Below are 6144 nucleotides of genomic sequence, written 5' to 3' on the forward strand. Positions count from 1 at the left end.
GGGATTTCTGGTTGCTGGAGTAAGCCTGCTGGTTTCTGATACTCGATCTTGACTCTTGCGCAGGTCAAACATTTGCCAACATAGGCTGCTATGTGGGCTTTCATGCCAGGCCACCAGTACGTGGTTTTCAAGTCGTGGTACATCTTATCTGCACCAGGATGTACTGAATAACGGGACTTATGGGCTTCGTCCATCACAAGCTCTCGTAGATCTCCGTAAAGTGGGACCCAAATGCGCCCTGCCACATAGTAGGCGCCGTCCTCTTTCTGTTCTAGTTGCTGTCTCGATCCTCGCAGGGACTCAGCCCTGATGTTTTCCGGTTTCAGAGCTTCAATCTGAGCATTTCGGATCTGGGTAGGGAGACTAGACTGGATGGTAAGTTGTAATGCTCGCACGCGCTTTGGTATAGTGTCTTTCCGGCTGAGGGCGTCTGCCACGACATTGGCCTTACCCGGATGATACTTGATGGCGCATTCATAATCATTCAGAAGTTCGACCCATCGGCGCTGTCGCATGTTTAACTCCTTCTGTTTAAAGATATGCTCGAGACTCCTGTGATCGGTGTAAATGGTGCACTTGGTACCGTATAAGTAATGTCTCCATATCTTAAGCGCAAATATCACTGCTCCCAGTTCTAAGTCGTGTGTTGTGTAGTTCCTTTCGTGTGTCTTAAGTTGTCGAGAGGCGTAAGCAATAACTTTCTCGCGTTGCATCAACACGCAACCGAGTCCATGAATAGACGCATCACAGTAAACCACAAAGTCGTCCGTTCCTTCAGGTAACGAGAGAATAGGAGCACTGCAGAGGTTATCCTTAAGCCTCTGAAAAGCAGATTCCTGTGCTTCATTCCACTTGTAGGTGACGCCTTTCTGAGTGAGTGTAGTGAGGGGTTGAGCGATCTTTGAGAATCCCTGAATAAATCTGCGGTAGTAACCTGCCAATCCCAAGAATTGGCGAACTTCAGTCGGAGTCTTAGGGGTAGGCCAATTCTTTATAGAGTCGATCTTAGCTGGGTCGACGTGGATTCCATCCTTGTTAACCACGTGCCCAAGGAAATGGACTTCTCGAAGCCAGAAGTCGCATTTCGAGAACTTGGCATACAGTTGCTCATTGCGAAGGAGTTCGAGGATAAGTCGTAGGTGCTGTTCGTGCTCTTCCTGACTTTTCGAGTAGATCAAGATGTCGTCTATAAACACGATCACAAATTTGTCGAGGTAGGGTTTGCATACCCGGTTCATAAGATCCATGAATACCGCAGGCGCGTTGGTCATTCCAAAGGGCATAACGAGGAATTCATAATGACCATAACGAGTTCTGAATGCGGTCTTGGAAATATCTTCATTACGGACCCTTAACTGATGGTAGCCTGATCGCAGGTCAATCTTAGAGTAGTAGCTTGATCCTTGCAGTTGATCAAACAAATCGTCGATTCGCGGGAGAGGGTAACGATTCTTGATGGTAACCTTGTTCAACTCACGATAGTCAATGCACATTCGGAACGTGCCATCCTTCTTCTTAACAAAGAGTACCGGTGCTCCCCAGGGTGATGAACTAGGGCGGATAAACCCTTTATCCAATAGTTCCTGTAGTTGAGTAGAGAGTTCCTTCAATTCTGCGGGGGCTAGTCGATAGGGCGCACGAGCTATAGGCGCTGCTCCGGGAGCTAGCTCGATTTGGAATTCGACCTGACGATGGGGAGGGAGTCCAGGTAGTTCCTCAGGAAATACCTCGGGGTAGTCACGCACTACTGGAAAGTCTTCAATCCTCTTTTCCTTTTCCTGCGTGTTGGTGACAAGTGCTAAGATAGCGGTGTGCCCTTTTCGTAAACACTTCTGGGCTTTCAAGAACGAGATAACGCCGGAGATTTCTCCACCTTTGCCACCTTGTACAATGAGGGGTTTGCCAGAACGGCGAGGAATACGAACTGCTTTCTCTTGACAGAGGATCTCTGCTCGATGCTTGGATAACCAATCCATACCAATGACGACGTCGAAGCTTCCAAGAGTAACGGGGAAAAGATCGATAGTAAAGGTCTGACCAGATAACTCTAGTTTGCAACCTTTGACAACATGTGAGGCCTCGATGTTTCTACCATTAGCTAACTCGACGATATGAGGAGAACTTAGTAACGAAAGCGGACGCTTAAGCTTCTTACTAATACGTAGGGACACATAACTAGCATCGGCACCGGAATCAAATAACACAGAAACATAACGATCATCGAGTAGGAACTTACCCGTCACGACATTGGGGTCATTCCTTGCTTCACCAGCTCCAATCACGAATGCCCTTCCTCTAGCACCATTCCCAGCGTTGTTGTTCTGATTGTTGTTCCCAGCTCCCTGATTATTGTTGCGGTTCTGATTCAGTTCAGGGCAATCCTTCTTAAAGTGCCCCTCAGCTCCACACTTAAAACATGCCCGGTTGTTTCCCTGCTGCTGTTGCTGTTGGGGTTGTTGCTGATTCTGTCTTGCTGGGAACTGGCTTCGACAATCCTTGGCGTCGTGCCCCATCTTGTGGCATCGCTGACACTGGCCCTTGTTGCATGCCCCATTGTGGTGCTTGTTACACTTGTTGCACTTAGGGTAGCTTCCCCGGTAGCCACCCTGTTGCTGAGTGCCTTTGTTGTTTTCAGTTTTCCTTTGTTGTGCTGGGGCCTGAGTGGGGTTAGCATCCTTGCTTTGACTTCCTTCCCACTTACGTTTGCTGTCACTGGAAGTTCCGACGGTAGCACTGATCCTTTTGGGCAACCTGCCCTCTTCCACGGCCTGATCAGTAAGTTTGTGAGCAAGTCGAACAATCGGCTGAATGGTAGTGTGGTTGGCTGAAGTGACATGGCTTCGAATTTCTGGAGCCAAACCCTTGATGTACAGTTCGATCCTTCGGTACATAGGTCGAGACATGTTTGGGCAAAGAGCGGCATAGTCATTTGACAGCTTGGTGTAGGTTTCAATCTCTGACCCAACCATCTTGAGCTCATAGTACTCGTTCTCAAGCTTGTGGATGTCATCCCGGTGACAGTATTCATCCTTAATCATATCCTTGAAATCCTCCCATGCCGTAGCATTTGCAGTTTCCAAACCAAACATCTGAATCTGCGCCTTCCACCAAGAAAGCGCGCTTCCTTCAAGCGTAGCAGTAGCAAATTTCACCCAATTTGCAGGGGGACACTCGCAAACAGCAAAGACAGCTTCAATTTTCTCAATCCAATGGAGAAGACCTATGGCACCCTCAGTGCCGTTGAAAGGGAGAGGCTTGCAATCCATGAAAGTTTTGAAAGTACACACTGGTGGTTGCGCAGGTGCATGCTGACCTGTTCGTGAGAAGCGAAGCGTATAGGTTTAGAGGCGAAAAGTCGATGTGGCGGTAGGATCTATACATCCTAAAACAACGAGCTTACCTATGGGGTGAGCTGCAAAAGCCGCAGCCACTGTGTTGAGCAGGTTAGTGAACTGAGCCTGCGTCATGTTAATGTTTCCTCTTCCGCGTCCACTCATTGTCTTCAATCCAGAAAATACAGTATGAGTGTGATGTCGTAGTGTAGCGAGAATGAGATAGAAGAGAGAGGTGTATCTATCTAGTTTAGGCACACTAGTACGTATATCATAACAGGAAACATAAAGCAAACAAGTAAACACTGGTCCGAGCTATGAGGTCAAATGTGTCGAGCCTTGCACTTGGAGTGTAGTGTCGTCGCGAGTCACGGGTTATAGTCTGGTTTTCTCCAAAAAGATTTTTCCCTTTTTGTCACACCCCAACCGATGGCGGAATCATCGGGGCGCGGCACTGAGCGAAACAGATTGTTCAGAAGTTTCCACAACAACTATCATACAATTCAGTTACATAACACGTCCCATACCGTGTCCCAAATAATATCAAGTTATCATAGAAATCAACTAAACAATATGGGAACTGTTCCGACAACTCAAATCTTAATTATTACAGACCAAATGTAAATATTGTTTTAAGACTTCTAGACAGCTATCCGTGAATCTTACTGACTACAAGTGCCAGTACAAGATCTACAGATAATTATGGCCCTGGAGCAGGTACGTGGACACTGTCCTAAGGTCACAGGCTCCTAGAAACTTATTATTGCCTCGCTTCCCTAGCACGCTAGTAGCTTAAACACCTGTCACATACGTTAAAATAAAAGTCAATACATATAATGTAAAGGTGAGTACACAAGTTTGATTTAGCATATAGAGTTCGAATAGTTTACGCATAACCAAGCACGTACACAAGGGCAAACGATGCATGTAAATTATCGACATGGGACCATCGATACCAACGACTGCGGGTTGACTGTCCGAGACAGTTCGCAATACATGATTACCACCGTAATCCATGCAAGAAATTGTCCTTAGCAACCCCCGTGTGAACGGGTGCTGAGTCCAAACTATAGTACTACGTTGCTAAAGCAGGTAGATAGCACTCCACGTGTAAACATAATAAACAGCAATCATTTAGACAAGTAATACATGCAAATAGGTTAGCGTTCAAATAGTTTGTGTTGTTTGTGAATTTGATAGATTACGTATGTAACACCCAAAAGTGCTGAAAGCCAAAAAGGGATCGAGTATACTCACAGTGGTTGATCGTGGATTGAAGGGAGCACTGAGAATAGGTTAGCCTGAATAGTTCGATAACACAACGATGAGTAACGCGGAAAAAGTAAACAATGTACTTGGATCGAGTAGGCCATTCGATCGGACAGCAGTTCGATCGAGTGGGCTGTTCGATTGGTTTGAAAGTCCGTTCGAACATCCATTCGATCGGCTGGCTGGCTCGATCGGCTGGTTCCTTCAAGTGGATTGTTTCTTCCTTTGATGTGAAGGATGTGTTTGTGTATGATGGTTTGTACTACCTTTCAAGTTGGCCGATCGAACAGCTGTTCGATCGGTTAGCCCAACCGATCGGTTAGCACTTCATTGCTTTCAAATATGTCACTCGATCGGCTGGCATGCTCGATCGGGTGACATTCCAATGTTTCGAAAAGTCTAAGTGTTTTAAAGTATAGTATCTCATGATTCGAGCAGTAATGATTACAACCGAGTGACGTAGTCGATCGAACAGTACCTCGTCAATACTACACTTTTGTGAGTTGGTGGGTCTAAGTGCTAGTCGATCGGTTAGCCTAGCCGATCGGCTGGCATAGTCGTTCGGTTGGGCTGTTCGATCGGACAGCCTAGCCGTTCGGCCAGCTTCTCGATTCAGTTAACCTATCACCTAACACTTGGTTATTCCCGTTATCTGCTGATGTTTTAGAGATATTTTGACTACGAGTTGAACCACAAAACTGAAATCCCTACTTAGTCTACTGACTCGAGCAGGAATCACCCAAACTCGGTCAGAGACGGTTTGGAACCCAAGTTTAACGTTTAACCCGAAATCGGTATATCTCTCGGTAAAACCCGAATCTTGAACCATGTGTTTGTTTAGGTTGATTGTAAATCGGTTCGAGCTTCGTTTTCACCTTTTTGAGTGTAAAAGAGTTGAAAGATAGATGAAAACCCATCTTCCAATCCTTTTCCACCGTGAAATGTTAAGATCTTTGGAAGATTTTAGGTTATTGATGTGGAAATCGGTTAGATCTAGCTTATTCATGGTTGAATGAAGTCAAGGACATGAAGTTCTTGATGAACACCAAGAACACCATGATGACATCACTCAAGAACACCTAGATCTTGGTGATTTCATGGATGAAATTTAGATTTTGAAAGATAGAAAGATGGAGAATCGATTAATGAACAAAAACGTACAAGGATTAGAGCGAAATACTTACCGGTTGGAGAGAAATCTGGGATTTAGTGAGAAGAAGAGGCTGGTCGGTCAGAGCTTTTCCAAAAGTGGAAAGGTTGACAAAGACAGCCCTATTTATAGGCTTCCAAAAGAGGAAAGGGTCTGCTGATCGAACGGCATCCCTGATCGAGCAGCTGCTCGATCGAACAGCCTGTTCGATCGGCTAGCCTGTTCGATCAGGTTGCCCTGTTCGATCGGCTAGCCTGTTCGATCAGGTTGCCCTGTTCGAACGGCTTGCCTAGTTTTGAGTGTTTCACGACGATTTTTTTTTGATATTTCGAGTTCGATGAGCGATGATTTGAGGATGATAGAATTCCTAATCAAATTACTTTTAGTTCCAAC

Source organism: Helianthus annuus, chromosome 5 (assembly GCF_002127325.2).
Source record: "Helianthus annuus cultivar XRQ/B chromosome 5, HanXRQr2.0-SUNRISE, whole genome shotgun sequence".
In the NCBI taxonomy this organism is placed as follows: domain Eukaryota; kingdom Viridiplantae; phylum Streptophyta; class Magnoliopsida; order Asterales; family Asteraceae; genus Helianthus; species Helianthus annuus.